General features: G+C 39.7%; 1 protein-coding gene across 18 annotated transcripts in view; it reads left to right on the forward strand.

Moving 5' to 3' along the window:
- Positions 1–22,395, forward strand: part of TMEM108 (transmembrane protein 108) — a 547,759-nt gene that overhangs the window by 382,894 nt on the left and 142,470 nt on the right. The window lies entirely within an intron of this gene.

Below are 22,395 nucleotides of genomic sequence, written 5' to 3' on the forward strand. Positions count from 1 at the left end.
AAAATCAAAGAGGAAAGATGTACCTTTCGACCACTTTGTAGAGGGCCAAAAGAAATCTTCAGAGATAACTCAGTTAAAGAAAAGCATTTGGAGGCACCTGGGTGGCACAGTCAGTTAAGCATCTGACTGCTTGGTTTTGGCTCAGGTTGTGATCTCAGGGTCCTGAGATTGAGCCCCTTGTTGGGCCCCCCACTCAGCAGGGAGTCAGCTTCTCTCTCTCTCTCTTTCTCCTCCTCTCTTGTATCCCCTCTCCCCCTCAAAAGAAATCTTAAAAAAAAAAAAAAAGAATTTGTTAGGAGCCTTTGTGATTACTGATGATGTGGGGATTTGGTAGGTTTGGGTTTTTAAAGCTAATTTTTAAGAATTCAGTATATGTGTAGAAGAGAACAGTGTGGTTTGATGCAAAGACAGTGGGCTTAGCAGTCCTGAACTAAATCATGGCTCTGCTACCAGCTATCTTTATGACTTTGAGTAACCTAAACTTTGTGAGCACTCTAAAAGAAACAAAGACATTAATGCCTACTTAATGATGTGAAGCCACCAATGAAAAGGTCCCATCTAGCACATTGCTGAGCACACAGTCATTGCACAATAAACATTAATTTCCTGTGCTTTTACCTATAATTTAAACCTTCCGTGCCCACATGAATGGTAGGGCCTTAGATACACCATTAGGTCTATTTCTCAATTACTGACCAACTAAATTAAAGAGATGGGCATGTTTTTTCACATAATTAAGTTTTTTGTATAAAATTAGATTTACTATTAAACTGGCTAAATATAGGCATTTGCTGGAATCTATCATATTTATAAAACAATTATAAGTTTCAATTAAATACTTAGGGAAAGTAGGAACACTAATTCTTAAATCATATCAGCCTTCATTTAATTTAACCTCACCTTTTTTGCCATGAATTAGTAATATAAATAATTTCACTGGACACTTCATTGAAATCCTGACTTTTCTAGAGCATTTTCACACCAGTTGTGCTGTGGGCAAATCTCTGCATTTATTAATAATTTTCAAATTACATTTCTTGTCTAGTGACTACACTTATTCCAGATGAAACAAGGAGAAAAAAATAGTCTTTTCTGTTATATTTTTTAAACCAACTTCCTGAATGTTTAAACTTATCAGCATCAAAAAAGGAAATAAAGCCCCCCAATTTTTGCCATTATGAAATCCCATAATTTTGTTTTCCAGGCAGCAGGAAAGCTAATTCTTTCTTGAAAAAGCCTACCTATGTGTGGTGAGAAACAAAACATGGGTTGGGTACCAGCTTCCTTTCTAATACAGAACTGATTTTTTACGTTGACAACTTTTTTTCCTCCTCTCCTACCGTAGTATATTAGTGCCAGGGCTACCATAACAAAGTACCACAAACTTGGTGGCTTACAGAACAAATATTCATTGTCTCACAGTTCTGGAGGCTAGAGTCCAAGATCAAGGTGTTGACAAAGTTGATTCCTTCTGAGGGATGTGAGGAAGAATCTATTCCAGGCATCTTGCCTAGCTTCTGGTAGTTTGCTGGCCATCTTTGGCACTCCTTCACTTGTAGAAGCATCACCAATCTCTGCCTTCATCTTCATATGGTGTTCTCCCTGTGTGCACATCTGGTACATGTCCAAATTTCCCCCCCTTTTTATCAGGACACCAGTCATATTGGATCAGGGACTGCCCTGATGACCTTATTTTAACTAGTGACATCTGCAGTGATCCTATAAGGTCATATTCTCATGTACTGGATGTTACAACTTCAGCATATGAATTTGAGGGGACACAATTTAACCTATAACACAGAGGTTCCAATTCTCTAGGCTATGAAAGTGCCTGTACCATCTCTAGCAGCCAGTGCCTGGCACAGACCAGCCACAGAGTAGGGCTCAGTGACTGTTGGATAAGTAGGTAGGTGGGTGGGTGGGAGGGTAGGTGGATAGGTGAATAGCTAGCTGGTTGGCTGGCTGGCTGGCTGGCTGGCTGTGGATGGATGGATGGATGGATGGGTAGGGGGACTGGGTGGATGGATGGATGATTGGGCAAGTGGGTGGATGGATGAGTGGGTAGATAGATGGGTGAGTAGATAGATAGGTGGGCGGATGGATGTGTGGATAGGTAGATAAGTGGAGGAATAGAATGATGACTGAACGGACAGATAGCCCTAAGTAATGTATCATCAAGGGAACCATCCCAAAATATACCAATGCCAGAGAGAATGGGCCCAGTGGGCTGGGGTAACCAGGAGAAACTTCCTGCAGGGCAGAGATTTCAGTTGAGCCTTGACTGAAGGGGGAGAATTGAGGTTCATACTCTGAACTGGACAGAGTGATGACATGAGCAAGCATCTATTCAAGGGGCAAAACTCCTCCCCTTGCCTTGCTTTATTTTTTTTTTTTCATTTTTTAAACTCTATTAATTAACGTATAATGTATTCTTGGTTTCTGAGGTAGAGGTCAGTGATCATCAGTCTTATATAATCCACAGTGCTCATTGCATCATGTGCCCTTCTTAATTCCCATCACCCAGTTAACCCCACCCCCCCACCAGCCTCCCCTCCAGCAACCCTCAGTTTGTTTCCTATGATTAAGAGTCTCTTATGGTTTGTCTCCCTCTCTGATTTCATCTTGTTTTATTTTTTCCTCTCTTCCCCTATTATCATCTGTTTCGTTTCTTAGATTCCACATATGAGTGAGACCAAATGATAACTGTCTTTCTCTGATTGACTTATTTCGCTTAGCATAATACCCTCTAGTTCCATCCACATCCTTGCAAATGGCAGGATTTCATTTTTTGATGGCTGATTGGTATTCCATTTTATATATACACCACATCTTCTTTATCCATTCATCTGTCAATGGACATCTAGGCTCTTTCCATAGTTTGGTTATTGTGGACATTGCTGCTATAAACATTGGGTGCAGGTGTCCCTTCGGATCATTACATTTGTATCTTTGGGATAAATACCCAGTACTGCAATTGCTGGGTCATAGAATAGCTCCATTTTCAACTTTTTGAGGAACCTCTGTACTGTTTTCCAAAGTGGCTGCACCAGCTTACATTCCCACAGCATGTAGGAGGGTTCCCCTTTCTCCACATCCTCGCCAAAATCTGTCATTTCCTGACTTGTTAATTTTAGCATTCTGACTGGTGTGAGGTGGTATCTCATTGTGGTTTTATTTTGTATTTGTCTGATCCTGAATGATGTTGAGCATTTTTCATGTGTCTGTGGCCATTTATATGTCTTCTTTGGAGAAATGTCTGTTCATGTCTTCTGCCCACTTCTTGACTGGGTTATTTGTTCTTTGGGTGTTGAGTTTGAGAAGTTCTTTATAGATCTTGGATACTAACCTTTTATCTGTTATGTCATTTGAAAATATCCTCTCCCTGGGGCGCCTGGGTGGCTCAGTCGTTAAGCGTCTGCCTTCGGCTCAGGTCCTGATCCCAGGGTCCTGGGATCGAGCCCCGCATCGGGCTCCCTGCTTGGCGGGAAGCCTGCTTCTCCCCTCCCCCCACTCCTCCTGCTTGTGTTCCCTCTTTCGCTGTGTCTCTCTCTGTCAAATAAATACATTAAAAAATCTTTAATAAAAAAAAAAAAGAAAATATCCTCTCCCATCTGCCAGTTTTCTTTTGGTTTTGTCAACTCTTTCCTTTGCTGTACAAAAGCTTTTTATCTTGATGAAGTCCCAACAGTTCATTTTTGCCTTTGTTTCCCTTGCCTTTGGTGATGTGTCTAGGAAGAAGTTGTTGCGGCTGAGGTTGAAGAGGTGGCTGCCTGTGTTCTCCTCTAGGATGTTGATGGATTCCTATCTCACATTTAGGTCTTTCATCCATTTTGAGTCTATTTATCTGTGTATGGTAAAAAGAAATGGTCCAGTTTTATTCTTCTGATATGGCTATCCAATTTTCCCAGCACCATTTATTGAAGAGACTTTTTTCCATTGGATATTCTTTCCTGCTTTGTCAAAGATTAGTTGACCATAGAGTTGAGGGTCCATTTCTGGGGTCTGTATTCTGTTCCATTGATCTATTTGTCTATTTTTGTGCCAATACCATACTGTCTTGATGATTGCAGCTTTGTAATAGAGTGTGAAGTCCAAGATTATGATGCCACCAGCTTTGATTTTTTTCAACATTCCTATGGTTATTAGGGGTCTTTTCTGGTTCCATACAAATTTTGGGTTATTTGTTCCAGCTCTGTAAAAAAAGGGGATGGTATTTTGATAGGGATTGCATTGAATGTGTAGATTGCTATAGGTAGCAGAGACATATTCACAATATTTGTTCTTCCAATCCTTGAGCATGGAATGTTTTTCCATTTCTTTGTGTCTTCCTCAGTTTCTTTCATGAGCGTTCTATAGTTTTCTGAGTACAGATCCTTTGCCTCTTTGGTTAGGTTGATTCCTAGGTAACCTATGATTTTGGGTGCAATTGTAAATGGGATCGACTTTTTAATTTCTCCTCCTTCTGTCTCATTGTTAGTATATAGGAATGCCACTGATTTCTGTGCATTGATTTTATATCCTGCCACTTTGGTTAATTCCTATATGAGTTCTAGCAATTTTGGGGTGGAGTGTTGTGGGTTTTTCACATGCAGTATCATGTCATCTGTGGAGAGTGAGAGTTTGACTTCTTTCTGATTCAGAGGCATTTTCTTTTGTCTTATTGCTGAGGCTAGGACTTCTAGTACTCTGTTGAACAGCAGTGGTGATAGTGGACATCCCTGCCGTGTTCCTGACCTTAGGCGAAACGCTTTCAGTTTTTCCCCATTGAGAATGATATTCACTGTGGTCTTTTTGTATATAGCTTTTATGATATTGAGGTATGCTCCCTTTATCCCTATGCAGTGAAGAGTTTTAATCAAGAAAGGATGCTGTACTTTGTCAAATGCTTTTTCTGCATCAGTTGAGAGGATCATATGGTTCTTGTCCTTTCTTTTATTTATGTGTGTATCACATTGATTGATTTTGAGGATGTTGAACCACCTTTGCAGCCCAGGAATAAATCCCACTTGGTTGTGGTACATAATCCTTTTAAGGTACTGTTGGATCCTATTGGCCAGTATCTTGGTGAGAATTTTGGCATCCATGTTCATCAAGGATATTGGTCTGTAATTCTCCTTTTTGGTGGGGTCTTTATCTGGTTTGGGGATCAAGGTAATGCTGGCCTCATAGAACGAGTTTGGAAGTTTTCCTTCCATTTGTATTTTTTGAAACATCTTCAGAAGAATGGGTAGTAGTTCTTCTTTAAATGTTTGGTAGAATTCCCCTGGGAAGGCATCCGGGCCTGGACTCTTGTTTGTTGGGAGATTTTTGAGTTTTGAGTACTCCTTCAATTTCCTTGCTGGTTATGGGTCTGTTCTGATTTTCAATTTCTTCCTGTTTCAGTTTTGGTAGTTTATAAGTTTCCAGGAATGCATCCATTTCTTCCAGATTGCCTAAGTTTTTGGCATATAGTTGCTCATAATATGTTCTTATACTTGTTTGTATTTCTTTGGTTTTGGTTGTGATCTTGGTTTTATTTGGGTCCCTTCTCTTTTCTTTTTGATAAGTCTGGCCAGGGGTTTATCGATCTTATTAATTCTTTCAAAGAACCAGCTCCTAGTTTCATTTATCTGTTCTGGTTTCTGTTTCATTGATTTCTGCTCTAATCTTTATTATTTCTCTTCTCCTGCTGGTTTAGGCTTCATTTGCTGTTCTTTATCCAGCTCCTTTAGGTGTAAGGTTAGGTTGTGTATTTGAGACCTTTCTTGTTTCTTGAGAAAGGCTTGTATTGCTATATACTTCCCTTTTAGGACCACCTTTGCTGCACCCCAAAGTTTTTGAACAGTTGTGTTTTCATTTCCATTTGTTTCCATGAATTTTTTTTAATTCTTCTTTAATTTCCTGGTTGATCCATTCATTCTTTAGTAGGATGCTCGTTAGCCTCCATGTATTTGAGTTCTTTCCAACTTTCCTCTTGTGATTGAGTTCCAGCTTCAAAGCATTGTGGTCCAAAAATATGCAGGGGATGATTCCAGTCTTTTGGTACCAGCTGAGACCTGAGTTGTAACCCAGTATGTGATCTATTCTGGAGAATGTTCCATGTGCACTTGAGAAGAATGTATATTCTGTTGCTTTAGAAAGTCATGCTCTGAACATATCTGTGAAGTCTATCTGGTCCAGTGTGTCATTCTTTCTTGTTGATCTGCTTAGATGACCTGTCCATTGCAGTGAGTGGGGTGTTAAAGTCCCCTGCTATTTTTGTATTGTTATCCATGTGTTTAATTGTTATTAGTTGGCTTATATAATTAGCTGCTCCCATGTTAGGGACATAAATATTTATAATTGTTAGATCTTCTTGTTGGATAGGCCCTTTAATCATGATATAGTGTCCTTATCTCTAATTACAGTTTTTGGCTTAAATCTAATTCGTCTGATGTAAGGATTGCCACCCCAGCTTTCTTTTGCTGTCCATTAGCATGATAAATGGTTTTCTACCCCCTCCCCCTCACTTTCAATCTGAAGATGTCTTTGGGTCTAAAATGAGTCTCTTGCAGACAGTATATTGATGGGTCTTGCTTTTTTATCCAATCTGATAGCCTGTTTCTTTTGATTGGGGCATTTAGGCCATTTACATTCAGAGTACCTATTGACAGATATGAATTCAGTGCCATTGTATTGCCTGTAAAATGACTGTTTCTGTAGATTGTCTCTGTTTCTTTCTGGTCTGTGTTACTTTTGGACCCTCTCTTTGCTTAAAGGATCACTTTTAGTATTTCTTGTAGGGCTGGTTTGGTGATCATGAATTTCTGTTTTTCTTGGAAGCTTTTTTTAAAAGATTTTATTTACTTATTTGGCAAGGAAAAAGAGAGCACAAGCAGGGGGAATGGCAGAGGGAGAGGGAGAAGCAGACTCCCCACTGAGCAGGAAGCTCGATGTGGGGCTCAATCCCAGGACCCTGGGATCATGACCTGAGCTGAAGGTAGACACTTAACCAACTGAGCCACCCAGGTGCCCCAATTTCCTGGAAGCTTTTTATCTCTCCTTGTATTTTGAATGGCATCCTAGCTGGATAAAGTGTTCTTGCCTGCATATTTTTCTCATTAACACCCTGAATATATCATGCCAGTCCTTTCTGGCCTGCCAGGTCTCTGTGGATAGGTCTGCTGCCAGTCTAATATTTATACCCTTGTAGGTTATGGACCTATTGTCCTGAGCTGCTTTTAGGATTTTCTCTTTGTCTCTGAGATTTACAAGTTTCACTATTCTGTGTTGGGGTGTTGACCTATTTTTATTGATTTTGAGGGGGGTTCTCTGTGCCTCTTGGATTTTGATGCCTGTTTCCTTCCCCAAATTAGGAAATTCTCTGCTATAATTTGCTCCAATATACCCTTCTGCCCATCTCTCTCTTTCTTCTTCTTCTGGGATCCCAATTATTCTAATGTTGTTTCGCTTTATGGTATCATTCATCTCCCGAATTCTCCCCTCGTGATCCAGTAGTTGTTTATCTCTCTTTTTCTCAGCTTCTTATTCTCCATCATTTTGTTTTCTAGATTATTAATTCTCTTCTGTCTCATTTCTCCCAGCAGTTAGAGCTTCCATTTTTGATTCCATCTCATTAGTAGTCCTTTTGATTTCAACTTGATTAGATTTTAGTTCTTTTATTTCTCCAGAAAAGGATTCTCTAGTGTCTTCTATGCTTCTGTGTGTGTCCTTTTCTTCCCAGATGGTAAGCTCCTTGAGTCCAAGGGGTGTATTGTTGCCACTTACTGGCAGTAGGCATGCAAGAAAAGTCAGTGAGTGAATGAATGAATGAATATAATAAATGAATGAATGATGTTCCAGGAGTCTCTGCCATGAAGGAATGTTGTGATGACTCACTTAGCCAGGATATTGCCTCTTACAGTTGCCAATAAAGGGAGGAAATGAGCTCAGATGTAAGATGAGGCTGAGTTTTGCACACACAGGCATAGTGCCTGGCAAGCCATTATAATGCCTGTTTGGCTATGATCTCTTTACCATGGTTTCTTTCATATCTCTTTTGGGATATAAAAGCTCTGGAGCTGTCAGATAAAAATGCCCCACCTTTGTCTCTTGTTATCTAATAGTTCTCCTTTAATTTGGAGTGATGCAGGGACTTTTCCACCTTTCCCTCCATCTTTTGCAGATAGAAGTAGATCCTTTAGCTGTTAGTAAGCCATTGGCCACACTGGTCGTCTTGACATCTTCTCATTGTTGTGTGTCTTCTCATCTCTACATCTCCCTTGACTATAGTCTATTTGGTTGGAGCAGTGGGGGAATAATTTTTTTTTTTTTTGAAGGAGGTCATGCTGGTGGCTGTCTTAATAGCCTAGGATGACAACATTGTAGGGCTATCATAGTATGTGCTGCTTTTTTGAGTGGACACAATGCTGACAGCTGTCATGAGTAGGGATTCCACAGAGCTTTTTTTTTTTTTCCATGTAGCCTATGAGCTTAGGACTTATAGTATATTAGACTGGTAATCAAAATGAAAATTAATTAGCAAGATTATTACAAAACACGTACAATGTCCCTTTTTAGAATATATAGTCTCAAATTATGATGGTAGCCATGTAGATTTTTGTAGTCTTTTTATAAAATAATTTAGCGTATTATAAATTTATACACACACGCACACACACACACACTCACACACCTACCTCTCTCTTGACTGACCTGGCAGTTTCCTTCCAGGAGTCAAGTCAAAGGAAATGATTCAAAGTTAAAAATATGAGGACAGTATATCAGGTAGAAGATTGCACTCAGCAATGTAAAAGAAACCATTACAGCACCTTAACAAAATAGACATTTATCTTTCTCATAACAAGAAGTGGGGAGACCCAATATTCAGGGCTCCTGAGACAGCTCCATCATACCATTGACATCCCAAGCGATGGCTTTAGTCCTCATTGTCCCTTGTGGCTATGGGATGGTAAGTTTATTTCATGTCATTGTTCCAAATGGGAAGAGAAAAGGACACCAAGACAGCTAAAATTTTTCTAGAAATCTCAGATGAACTTCTGTTTCTCATTAACTAGAACTCTCTCTCCTAGCTTCAAGGGAGACTGTAAAATTAAGGTTTGGTCAGTGTTAGAAGGTGCAGGAGAAATCATGAAGTATGTCCCAAACTGAGGAGGCACTTTGAGACTGGAAAACAAAGCAGGCCCTCCATACAGTTTACATAGAGTTTTATTCAGGGTAACTTACTGACAGGGGGGAATTGGGTGGAGGACAATCCACAGCAGCTGCATAGTTATTCTCTACAAAATCTGGATCTTAGTCCACAGATTTTATAGAGTGAGGGGACACACAAAAGGGCATTATAATGAGATTAAAGGGGTTGCTTGCACCTCAGCTTACATGCATCTAATTGTCAGTTACCCTTTAATTAGATCTTGTGGCACAATCTGTGCATCAAGAAGGGGAAAGACTGTATTATCTCTAACAGATTCATGGGCGGCCAAAACAAACCTCCCCCCTTTCCAGCCTTGGTGGGCATTTCTAAGGTATGTCTATTAATCTCCATGGGGCTCAGAACACAGCCCCAAGAGAGATCACTGAACTAATATGAACAAGATGGAGGGCCAAAGATGGAGCCAGTATTGTCAGCACTCCTATGGTCAGCTATATTGTCAGGTTAACCCAACTTGGGTTTTGTTAATAAGGAAGATTGGGAGAATGTCTATTGGCAAAACAACTAGTAATATCTTCCATAGTAATCAAAGTACTGAAGATAACAAAAGTAAAATAATGGTGGCCCTATTGATGTCCATTTGCAGAGTAATAGATAAAATGATCTAATATGCGATGGAATATTATATAACCATATTAATCACAGTTGGGTCAGGAAAACAGAAGCTACTCTAAATGTGAAGAATAAGAAATATTTTAATACAGGGAATCAGAAGCTTATACAACCTGTGGAAGGCTGGAGGAGCAAAGCTCAGGAAAGTCACTATCTTAGTTTGGATTCTTCCTAAAGTAGAGCTTGAGGCAAGGACTTAGGAGTAGATAGTTTATTTGGGAGCCAATCCCAGAGATCAGCATTGTGAAATAAGGCAAAGAGGAATGGCCAATAGGGGTGTGTTGTAGAGATTGCATAATGGGAGCTTGATTCTATCAGAACCTACTGAGAAACCTAGAGAATACCTTTCAGAATTGTCTGCCCACAGGATGAAGGGTAGGAAGATGTATCCACTGGCTCCCAAGAATTGCCCCATGGATATTAACTCCTGTATTTCTGAGCTGCAACATGTATGTAGCCCCAACTAACTCTCAAGACATCTGCTATGTCAGAGGAATGCTAGAACAGAAAATGGAAATGTGTATTCTGCACTTGAGGGGCAATGCTGCCACCATGAAGTTGAAGCCTCTATGGAACTGTGTAACCACAGCTGAAATTAAAGGTGAAGCCAAGAGGGTATGAACCAGGGTGCAAAGGCATTTGCTACAGCAGATTTTAAGAAGATGAACATGAAGGAGACATAGGGGAATAGCCGATAAAAGCATTAGCTGCCTGCAGTACCTAAGTAAATAGGTGGTTCTCTGGTGGACTCTGAGCAGCCTCTGACAAAACCTTCCATTTCTTGTCTAGTGCTAACCCACAGCTGCTACTGGTGAATAATGGCTTCTCTTTTACCCTTCAAATGTCATGCTTGTGCTCCCAAACAGTGGGAATCTAATGGGAATCTAATCTGATGACGAGGCCCTCTGAGAAATGTAGTTTTTAGAGGTTTCATGCCCCTGACGTATAACAGAGAGTTCAGAAGAGTTGGGATTGTCTTAAGTATCAATAAATTTTATCTCACCCAGCAACAAATGCTGAATTACTTAGGAAGAGTTTATAAAAATATGTAGAACTTGGTTTTTGTGGTTTTTTTTAAAGATTTTATTTATTTATTTGACAGAGACACAACGAGAGAGGGAACACAAGTAGGGGGAGTGGGATAGGGAGAAGCAGGCGTCCCGCAGAGCAGGGAGCCCGATGCGGGGCTCGATCCCAGGACCCTGGGATCATGACCTGAGCCAAAGGCAGACGCTTAACGACTGAGCCACCCAGGCGCCCCAGAACTTGTTTTAATCACTTCCTATTCACTCCATTGGTGAGGAAGGGATCCCACTGTAGGGTTTTGGGGATGGCCAAACACACAACACTGGATGCATGCGATCAACAGCAGTTGATTAGTCACATATTCGTAGCTGGGGATGAGAACACTGCATGTCACACAGGGCCACATGGGAGCTGCACTCAGGAACAGCATGAACAGCCAGGAGTTGTGGCAAGCAGGTTTGTGCTATCAAGAGGGTGAGGTGCCCCCTGGTTGCTGGGGAGGATGTGATTGGCTTGTTTGAATAATTCCACTTGCTTGTTAGGAACTAAAACACGTTACTCAGGGATAAGAAGGAACTATGCCTGATTCCTTTGATAAGGAGAGTTGCTTAGCTAGGGAACCTTATCCAGATTGGGGAGGTAGGCCATTGAAGGCCTTCCTGATTTTACCAGAAGTCAAGGCAGAACATAATAGTATGCTGTAATTTCAGGCCTTATGCCACGTAAACAACAGTTTTCACTAGTTTGGGTACAGAAAAAAGGGTATGTCTTTTTTTTCTTTTTAATTAACATTAAGTGGCTCTCGTTTAACCATCTCATTTTGCGAGGCAGCCCTTTCTTCCCAGGATGTCCTCTATTTTGTGGCAAACCCAAGAACCTCAAGGCCCAACTCAGTTGCAAAGATTAGTCCTTGAAATACCATCCCCTAAGAAAGGAAAACAAGAAAACAGGGCCTGGCACTTAGGGAGCATTAGAAAATATTTGAATGGAGAACACAAGAGTAAGCTGAGCCAAGAGGGAAGTCCTAAGTTCTTCACTGGTTTTGTTTCTGCAGACACTTGGCGTCTTTGGCCATACAGCAGTCACTCTTCCACCAGCTTTTTTATGTATGGGCTCAACACCACCTTGTCCCTGGTGTTTGAGGAGTGCGGTCTCATCTTAAATCTGAAATTCAGCCCTCCCTGCCTCAACAATTGCTGCCGTGGACTTTAGGGAAAGTGGAAAGAATCTGGAGCCCAGGAAGCATTGTCCACCCTATCTGCACTTATCTGAAACACTTCCCCGGTCAGAAATAATAATTAAGTTTCTTGAATTATGCACTCACTATTGTTTTTCTATGCCCCACCCACACATACTCCTTTTCCTCAGCCTCTCTGACTGTGCCTATAGCTATTTAATTTTAAATTTAAAATTCTTTCGCCAGTTACACTAGCAATGTTTTAAGTGCTCAGTAGCCACCTGTAATTAATGGCTACCGTGTTGGACAATATAACTTACAGAACTTTTTTATCATTGCAGAAAATTCTGCTTGACAGTGCCATGTGTATCAATTTTGTAGGATCACTGATGCATTTACTGAATACCTACTATATGCCTGAGCCTATTCTAAGCACTGAGGACGTTGCAGTAGACAAGACAAACAAAATTTCCACCTTCCCAGAACTTACATTTTAATTTGCATAGCCTACATCCAAATGTTTGTGTGTATCAATAGCTTGAGGAGGGACAGTACTGGAAAACAGATGGCTAATTGTTCTTAAAATTCCTGATTCATCCCAAGTCTGATTTCTTTGAGGTATAACTCAGTTTTCTTCAAACTTTAGAGACCTGAATTTTATACTTCTGATTTGGGCTGATTTGCAAGGCACAAATGGCTTACACATTTGACTCACCTTTAAGTATTGACTGTCATTGTTAAGTCTTTTAGATTCTGGGTAAGAGGTTTATTTGAAAGTAGTTCTAGGATTTAATCATTTAAATCCATTCTGGCAGCTTGTGTTTATAATTTTAATTCAGTGAAAGGTCTAGTTCTTATGGATGTGTATAAACAAACAGACTAGGAAATACATTGCAATCATTTTGTTGGTTTTTCTACTACAAAGCCCATGTTTTAATACATGCCACCCCCATGTAGGTTTTACTCATGCAGCATTAATATTATGAGCTTAAAAAGTTGGAATAATGGAGATGGGTGGTATTTTCAAATTAGTCATTATAATTCAAACACGCTATGCTAATGCTCTCAACAAGAGCCACGAATGCCAGCACCAACAATCTGTTTGAACTAATGAACTGTGAACATTTTCCCTGCTGGTGAACTGATGAATTATATATGTTACAGTTGAAAGAGACCTTGGAAATGGGCCTTTCTCTTCCAACTCCCTCTTTCCTCATTTATTGGTCCTTTGAAGTTGTAAATGATTTGTCCAGGTAACAGTTGAAGAGTAAAACCCTGCCATAGCATAATGGGTCCAGAAATTCACTTCTGAAAAGCAAAGGTTCTCAAACTTTAGCATGTACCCTGGAGGGCTTGTTGAAGCATAGATTGCTGGGCTCTACCCCAGGAGTTTCTTTCTGAATCAGCAGTCTAGGATAGAGCCTGATAATTTACATTTCTAACAACTTCCTAGGTGCTGCTGGTGGCCTGAGGACTACATTTCTAGTACGACTGGTATAAACAATGTGGTGACATTATTATGAAGTTAATGAAATGGTGAGAATGAGCCTACATAGCTAGCTCTAGCAATTTGAGGATCCAGCTGCATGATCACATCTATCCAGGTGTAAACTTGGGTTTGACACCACCCAGTGGCAGTTGTCTAATGCTGTATAAACATCAACGGGGATGATTTTGGGTCCTGTAGCTGTCTGGGACTTACAAGACAGTGAGATTCCAGCTATCTTATGGTTAGTAGGCATTTATTTTGTTGTTCTGGTCTGGGAAGATTGAGCCTTGGGGACCCAGCCTCTATCTCTCTGCTTCCCAACTACTGCCTGCTATTTCCCTATCAGTCTTGTCCTCTCCTCCATATAGACTTCTCTCCCCCAGAAAATGAGAACATTGGTCCAACCTCATTTGAGAAGCTAGAGAGTCCCATACAAACTGCATTGTTTAGGAAGTTTTAAAGCAGCCAGGGATAGATCTTCTGTTGTTCAATGTACTCATTCTCAAACTCCTGCCTCACTGTCCTCACTCAGTACCTTTGTACTTTTTTACCTTTACTAGTCAAAATCCTTCTTAGCCTTGCAAATTTAGCTCATATCCCATCTCCCTCAAAAACCTCATCCTGCTACTCTCCAGAAAAATGTCATTTTTTCCTTACTGGGAAGGTATAGGGCATGCTTCTTGTACTTCTATGCTCCAGACTCTGTGGATGTGTTATTTCATTCTCAGAACAATCCTGCAACATAGGTGTGATGCCTGTTTTACTAATAGAAAATGTGCTACCCTTCTTGAGTCTCAGTGTCTAAATTGTTATAATTTTCTAGAATATAGTGTAATAATTTGTCTAATATAGCTGGTGGGGCAAAACTGGCTATAGAGTGATTTTTGCCATGATATTTGTTCCCCCTGCTAAACTGTAAGCTCCTTGAGGGCAAGGATCAGGTCTCATTTGCTTTTATTCCCAGCTCCAGTCTGTGCAACTAACGCAGTACTTAGTACTTTGCAGTACTCGTTATTTCCCAAAGAAAAGGATCTCCAGCCTGATTGCTGCTTATACTGTATCTTCTTGCCCTGCTTCTTTCTGTGTGGTTGGTTATGGTCGCCACAGGAAGGAGGCCCTTTCGGTGTGGCCTATCCTCCCTGCTCCCGCTCAGAATTTGTGGCGTGGCTCACCACTGTTTCCCCTGTGAATGCAGTCTTCAGGAAAAGGAACATCAGTCTACCTTGGGAACAAGTGATTTGACGATAAGGGTGGTTTCAGCTTTATGCCAAGTCTCTTAGTCTGCATGTAGCTTCCACACCCTCTTTACTTCACTGAACCTCATTCTCTCTCCCTTTTTAGTCATTATCTCCTTAATCTTCCTGACATCCCTATGAAGCCAAGTAGCAAGAAAAAGTGAGAGGTGTATCAGAGATAGAGTGGGTAAAATATCACAAAGAACTCATGTTGCATAAAACTTAAATTGCATGAGAGGCTGTGGATCTAAATATTTAAGAAACACTGAATCAGTCATTTTCTGTTTTAAACATAACTTGCAAATGTGGTTTCATCAATCATCCCACTTCCTCCATCTCTCGTAAAATGCCAGTCTCAGGAATGAGAACAAGCAGGACTGGCCTCACTGTGGCTCTAGTGCTCTTTTAGGCTGGGGTAAGCGTCCCTGGTTCTTGACTGACTACACATTAGAAGCCCAGGGAAGTCTGATTTAATTGATCTAGTACATCTCTCCAGGATTCTTAATGTACAGTCAGGATTAAGAAGTACTAGATTAGGTTCTTGATTTCCAACCTTGGCTGATCAGAAGAGCCATCTTAGAAGCCTTTTATAATTGCTCCATCTAAGAACCTGGGAATTGGAATTCCTGAGGGAAAGACTTAGGAATCTATTTTAAAAATAGATTTTGACCATCAGCTAGTTTTGGAAATACTAATTTTGGTACTTCTAGATATTTATTCTAGCCCATCCAGTTATTAAAGCAAGGTCTAATTATCAATGTAGTTAAATAAGCTGTTTAAGTCCCTCACAGATGAGATGAAATGTATTATTTTCTTCAAGCGTCCTGGAGCAGAGCATAATGTTGAGAATCATCAGAAATGCTGGGAATATTGTGACTTCACTGTGGGACTGAACTTGCCCACACTGATCTTACCTGTGCTCTTAATCCATGCTCTTCAGGGAATGGCTGTATCTGTTCCTCCCTTCCCTGGGTGTTGGTGGGTGGCATAGGGGTGACTACCTGCTCCTGTACCACATAGAGAGTGACTTTGCACACTACAGACACTGAGCTGCAGGACATCTTTGAATTGGTAGCAGACAGCACTGCCCTCCTCTGATGGCCTTGCCTGCAGACTGAGGTAGAACCCATAGAACCTCAAACTTCAGGCTATATATGTTTTATATTGGCCCACCTCATTCTTGCCCATGTAATTTTTCATTTCATTTGAATTTTTATCCCAGCTGTGCATTGAACGGACTACCTATCCTATGGAATCACCTGTCATAAATTAGATATTTTGAAAGATTAAACCAAAACCACAAACTAAAACTGTCTTCACACTAGCTCAAAAATTACAGAAGTCTTTATGTGGATTGAAGTGGGATGGGAGAAGCTAAGGACAAGGAATGGAAGAAAAAGAAGTGTTTTTGAGATCAAAATTAAAATTTAGCAAGGACTATGATATTATGACTAATTTCACATACTGAAGTGTGTTGCATGTTCAAAGTATATATCATGATTTAAATGTTCTTTCCACATGTAAAACATTCTGATGAGAGTTTTGCCTATTTCATATGGCTTTCCCTCCGTTTCCATTGTAAAAACTTGGCACATCTTTTAGGACAAATGCCTGCTTCCCAAAGGAAATACGTATATTTTTAGGACCCAAAATTCAATCTCTGGAGATGTTTTTCAGGCAGTGCAAAAGAAAAAAGAAAAATGAATGTGTTTGCTGTGGAGAAGAAATAATCTTTTTTATAAGCAGTGCAGTCAAAATGATGAAACGTCCTCCTTTAGTACTTGGCATTGCTACAATATCATTTAATTCCCTGACCTCACTGTACAGTCTTTAATACCAAAACCATAAAAGGGAAAGTGTGGTATGTATTCTTCACCTTACAGAAGCACCTTTCTGTCTCCTCAAATGAGATAAATGGCCTTAATACACTGTAATGCTAGAAGAAAGAAGCCTGTGTCATTCCAATAAGCCTCAAGCTCCTGGTCCAATTTTTACCCCATTGCTGACTTCAGTGGCCCTGGACAGCAGAACCCTCTCCCCCAGCACATGCAAATAAACTCCAGCTGGTCTTGAGGAACACTCAGGCAGTTACTTCTCAGTCCTCCAAGCAGAATCCACATTAATTGATTCCTTTTTGTAGGCTTTTCCTTAGTAGAAGGTGAACAGTTTTTGCCTTTTGGTTTGGAATTCAGCATCTCATGGATCTGACAGCCTCCAGTATTTTATTTTTCAGAGAAGAAAATATAAAGGGGGAGAGAAGAAAGGAGAAAGGAGCACTACTGAAGTGCTTTTCATCCTTCAGAGTTTACTGAGTGAGATCCTGGCTCCCAGGGTTGCTGGAGGACTAGCCTGGGTGGAGGGTAGATCTGCACTGCTTCCTCCATCAGTAGGATCCTCATATAGACATCATTCTCCTCCTCAGTTTGTAGAAAAGTGCTCATGCAGGTTCTGCACCAGGAAAGCCTTTATGTTTTTTTTAAAGATTTTATTTATTTGACACAGAGAGAGAGCACAAGCAAGGGGAGCTAGGGGCAGGGAGAGGGAGAAGCAGGCTCCCCTGAGCAGAGAGCCCAAGGTGAGGCTCGATCCCAGGACCCTGGGATCATGACCTGAGCCAAAGGCAGACGCTTAACCAACTGAACCATCCAGGCGCCCCCAGGAAAGCCTTTATTAATCAGAAATCACACTGTCCTCTATTTTTTTTTTGGCTTATAGTCTTGCCCCATGTGAATTAATTGCTAGTATTTTAAAATAGGGAGAGACATCTAAATATATGGCTTCTCTTAAAAATTTAGGGGGAAAATTTTTGTGAAGATTTTCAGCTTAAGGGAAAAAAGACTTTTCCTGCTCACAATTGGCTGCAGCCTAAAAATACCATTCCCTCATGCTTTCAAGTTCACCATAGTCACCACTATTTCCTATAAACTCCCAGGATTGAGGCAAAATGACAGACTGTAATCAGGCTCACACTGTTGATCATAGGTTCAGAGAAAAGTGAAATATTTCTTGCTCAAAACGAGAAAATTTGGAAGAAAGATTAGGAGGGCCACAAGTTTCAGGAAAATGATAACATCTCTTTATGGAAGTAAAGGATATTCCTGTTTAATATGCAAATCATCTGTATCAAAAGAATTTGACTAAAAACATATTATAACCCAAACTTAGCCCTCTGGTCACATGCATCCATTTATGACATATGATGTAAGTGAGCCAAGAAACCTTCATATTTGCTTTCCTGAAGTAATCCAGTGGTCGTGATTCTCAGGCCCTGGGGTGACTTGCTGAATATCAGTTCCTTTCATTTTCCTAGTTTTCTCTATCTTCACAAGATCAAAAGCAGCATGTCTATATACCATTCGCTTGGGAAAAAGGGAGAGACACCATGCAATGTACTAGATACACAGGAGGTGCTTTACTTCATTTAATTCTCTCAGCAATCTTCTGATTTAGGAGTCAGCCTCATTTACAGATGAGGGAGCTGATGCTCAGAGAAGTTAAGTAACTTGATCAAGGGCACATGGCAAAGCTACTCAGTGATCTGATTTTTTTCCCCTACAGCATGGTGTGCCTGGCTCATGAAATGCTTTCCCTGAATCACTACTTACCACAAGACTTTAGCTTTTATTGTGGGTTGATAAGGAGCAGCCATGCCAAGAATATTCTGTTCATATTCTATAAAACTGCTATTGAGGATGCTAATGCTTATCAAAAATTGTCTAACGATCTTATCTTAGAAGTTAGTGTCAGAAAAGGGTAGTATTTTTTTTTTAAGGGTAGTATTTCTGAACAAAATACAAACTGTGCCTCTATTTATGCAGCCAGAAAAAAAAATAATGCTATCTTTTTTGCCTTTATTTTTAGGAACCTCTGAGAGAAATGTATTGTCCAATTACATTTTATGGTAAAAAAATTTTTTAAAGATTTTATTTATTTCAGAGAAAGAGAAAGAGCACCAGCAGTGGGGAGAGGCAGAGGGAAAGGGACAACCAGACTCCCCACTGAGCAGGGAGCCCTCAGGTCTCGATCCCAGGACCCTGGGATCATCACCTGAGCTGAAGACAGACACTTAACTGACTGAGCCACCCAGGCGCCCCTATAGTAAAATTAATCCCCCCTTTCTCCACATAATTTTGGATCTCCCTTTCTGATATTATTAATGTGCGTTGATATGTTAATAATTCTGTTATACAACTTGCATCTATTAGTAAGCCTCCTTAGATCCTTTGTAAGGAAGACAAAGGTATAAATTATGAATAACAACTTAAAGTCTAACTTACACCATAAAAGTAAATTCTAAATTCAATTTAGGTAAGACACTGGATCTAACAAAAGGGACTATTTGGTTGATATTCCAAAGTCTTTGGTTCATATCTAGTTTAGGGAAAGCACAATTAAGAGACGGTTGGTGAGCTGTGGCCTAATGTGTCATTATCCTGCCTTCTGCTATTAGGTATTTGCTTTGAGCCCTCGTTGTGTGTCAGGCACAGGGACAAGTGCTTTGCATGCATTGTCTAGTCTTTGCAGCAAGCATATTAAGTACTGTTCTTACCCATTTACAAACAAGAAATCCACTGATCAGAGGAGTCTAGAAACTAGTTCAAGGTCCTCACAGCTGATAGGCGTGATCTCGAGCAAAGACAGAATTTTTGGTATCTGTGTCTTTGCCTATAAAATGGAAATGTATGCTCCTTACCAAACTTTTATGGAGGACTGTGAGGTTAGTTGATATTGTCAACTCTCCTGTTCTTCTCTCCCCTCATTTTCCAAAGGCACCATAATGTGTGTTGGCCATCAGTTTAATCAGCTCTTCCTGGGTCCTAAAGCGTTGGAGAGCCATTGTTCTGTTTTGTGCCAGCTCTATTATTCACTTGAATTGTTGGTCATCTTCATTCTTTGCCTCACAAAATATTTTAAAGCTCATCTCAAATTCAGTTGATTCTCGTGATTCATGGTAGTTATATTCTGTAAAGTTTTCACAAATACTGAACTAGTGAATACTAAGCTGTTGCTCTCAGGGGAAATAAAGGGTTAGGTTTCTGTGAGCCTCAGGTCATATTTTTGTCAATTGATCCATAAATAACCTTAGGTTATATGTGTTTTTGTTTATAGAAACAGTGTTTCTAGATACCTTATGTAATATATACTATTAATTCATTAGTTTTTAACTTATAGCCAACAGCACCATAACTCATGCCTTTTTGCACTTAGCACTAGACGGTGCTTCAGCACAATGCTTGGGGACCATTTCAAACAAAGATAACAAGAAAAAAAGTACAAAAAATGCTCAAAACATGGTACTAAATAGCCTATGGAAAGGACACTTGTTCACAGTATGAGAGCTAAAACAAGAAGAGGGAGAAGATGGTGATGACAGAGCACTGCCTTGTTTGACCTCAACTGGGAACATGTGTGTTGAGCAATTCAAATTTTCCCCACTCTGAGTATGTATGCAAATGATTGCTAAGGCACTGTGAGAATTGATTTGGGGGTTACAGATAAATTTTAGGGATATTAACTCTTTGCTTTTTATAAGCTGAACATTTTTTCTAGGTTTTCATTTGTATTTTTTTCATTTATTTGTATATTATTTGTATTTTCATTTGTATTATAGTTTTTACTTTGTAGTTTTTTATGTAATAAAGTTTATATTCTCCTTATTGCTTCAAACTTTGATTTGGATTTAACAAAGCTTCTCTACTCCCAGTAGAAGAATTTACCCTTTATTGTAGTATTTGTATACTTTTTTTTTTTTTTTTTACCTTTAAAGGTCTGGTCCTTTGGAATTTATGCTGGTGTATCATATTTGGAATTAGTACAATTTTGTCTTTTCCTGTATACTCTGCTATTATCTCAAAAAGTTCATCTTTTTTGCCTATTGATTTAATATGCTGCCTTTACCGTATAAATTTCCATATATAATTTGGTCTATTCATGTATTAATAGCAAATAGTTTTTGATTATGTAGAGGCTTTAGAGTATGTTTTTATGTTGTTTTCCAGGATTTCCTGGCTAGTCCTTTTCTCTATGAACTTGTCATTTCAAGTTCACATAAGAGCTTTTCATTTGCCTCTTTATTACTTTTTCCCTGCTACATGGACATTTCTAATTGAAACATTTTAAGTGATCTATGAAAGAGAAAAATGTCCCTTCCTGAATCAATGGACTAGATATAAGTGTTCCATTTAAGCCAAAGAGGGGAGAGGCAGGATTCTGTTAGGCTCACCTTCTTCAAGGAGTGGTTCAGGTTACTTGCACCTCTTTGTTTACTCTGAACTAGTTATCAGTGAGGGCCCCATCTATGCCGCTGTATCTGCATGTTTGGGCAAATATTTTCATCATCATCCTCTCTTATTTTTCTTTTCTTCAACCTCTTGGCTGTAAACTGTACTTTCTTAGAATTTCATCCCAGAAATTCGTTGTCATCCTTGGAGGTCCTAAGTTATTCCCTGAGGGACCAGTTACAGTGAATGTTTCCTACGATCTGGTTAAAAAATGGCTTTAGATGGAATCTCATTGTGCCTCTCCATTGTGTCTATCCAAAGCAGAACAACTGCTTTGTCTCACCCGAGAGACTCAGGTGAGAAACCATCATTAGAACTAAGTGAGTTTGGTTAGGTCACAAAATGAATATACAAAACTGAGTCATTTTCATACAGAGGTAATTCGAAGATACAATGGAAGCAGAAATTCCATCACAGTGGCAAGTATATATATATAAATGCCTAGGAATGAATCTGACTAGACTGTAGAACTCAAGTAAAGGAAAAGCAGTACAAAACTATAAAATCCACAAAAAAGATCTAAATAAAGATTAATTTTGAATAAATACAAGCCATATGGTGCTTGTAGTTGGGATAATCCTGTGTAAGCCAGATATACCAAGTGTCCTGGATTTATGAGCTCAGTTGTTTCTTCGATATGTGAATAAAATGGTTCTGTTGCATGTATTGTCAAAAATCTGACTTCTTCAGAAACCTCTAAGCATTTCTAGAGATGAGAAAGGGGCTTACATTTGCCTTGATCAATATAAACAACTATTTCTCTGCTCTCCTGTTACTTAATCATTTATTTATTCATTCATATGTTTACTTGCTTTATAATTGAGCACTTAAAATGTCCTCAGTCCTCCATAGATGCCCACTAACCATTGCTTATGACTCCTGTGGCCCCTTCCTGTTCCTGGTCACCCTTGTCTTAAGACATAGTCTCTGTTCTGTCATTGCCCAGCTGAGCACCACTTATTAGACTATTTTGTATAAGACTTTTGCTGAGATTTTGAGGGTACTAGTGGTAGATAAGCATTGTGGGGGAGAATAGATGTAGTGTATAAGTAAAAACAATAGCATAAAACAAGCAATGAAAAATTTGATACATTTTAAAGTTTAAAGTTTATACATTCCTCCCTGGGGAATTTCTCATTTTATCTTTTATTCTTAGGTCCCACCTATTTCTGTCTTTTGGAATTGCTCTTTTTCCGTCTCTCAGCATGTCTTGTGTATCATCTCTTCAACCTCTGATTTCTGGACTGCTAAACCCCTCTTTCCTAGCCTGTCAGAACTGAAATCTCCTGTTATTTTATAATGGAGAAAAATTTATGTCTTTCTCGACCTCTTCCTCATCCTTAGGGTGGTGGGTGGGGCTTTACATAGTCATTGAGCTATTGTGC

This window comes from Leptonychotes weddellii, chromosome 1 (genome assembly GCF_054177405.1).
Source record: "Leptonychotes weddellii isolate Sample4059 chromosome 1, ASM5417740v2, whole genome shotgun sequence".
In the NCBI taxonomy this organism is placed as follows: Eukaryota; Metazoa; Chordata; class Mammalia; order Carnivora; family Phocidae; genus Leptonychotes; species Leptonychotes weddellii.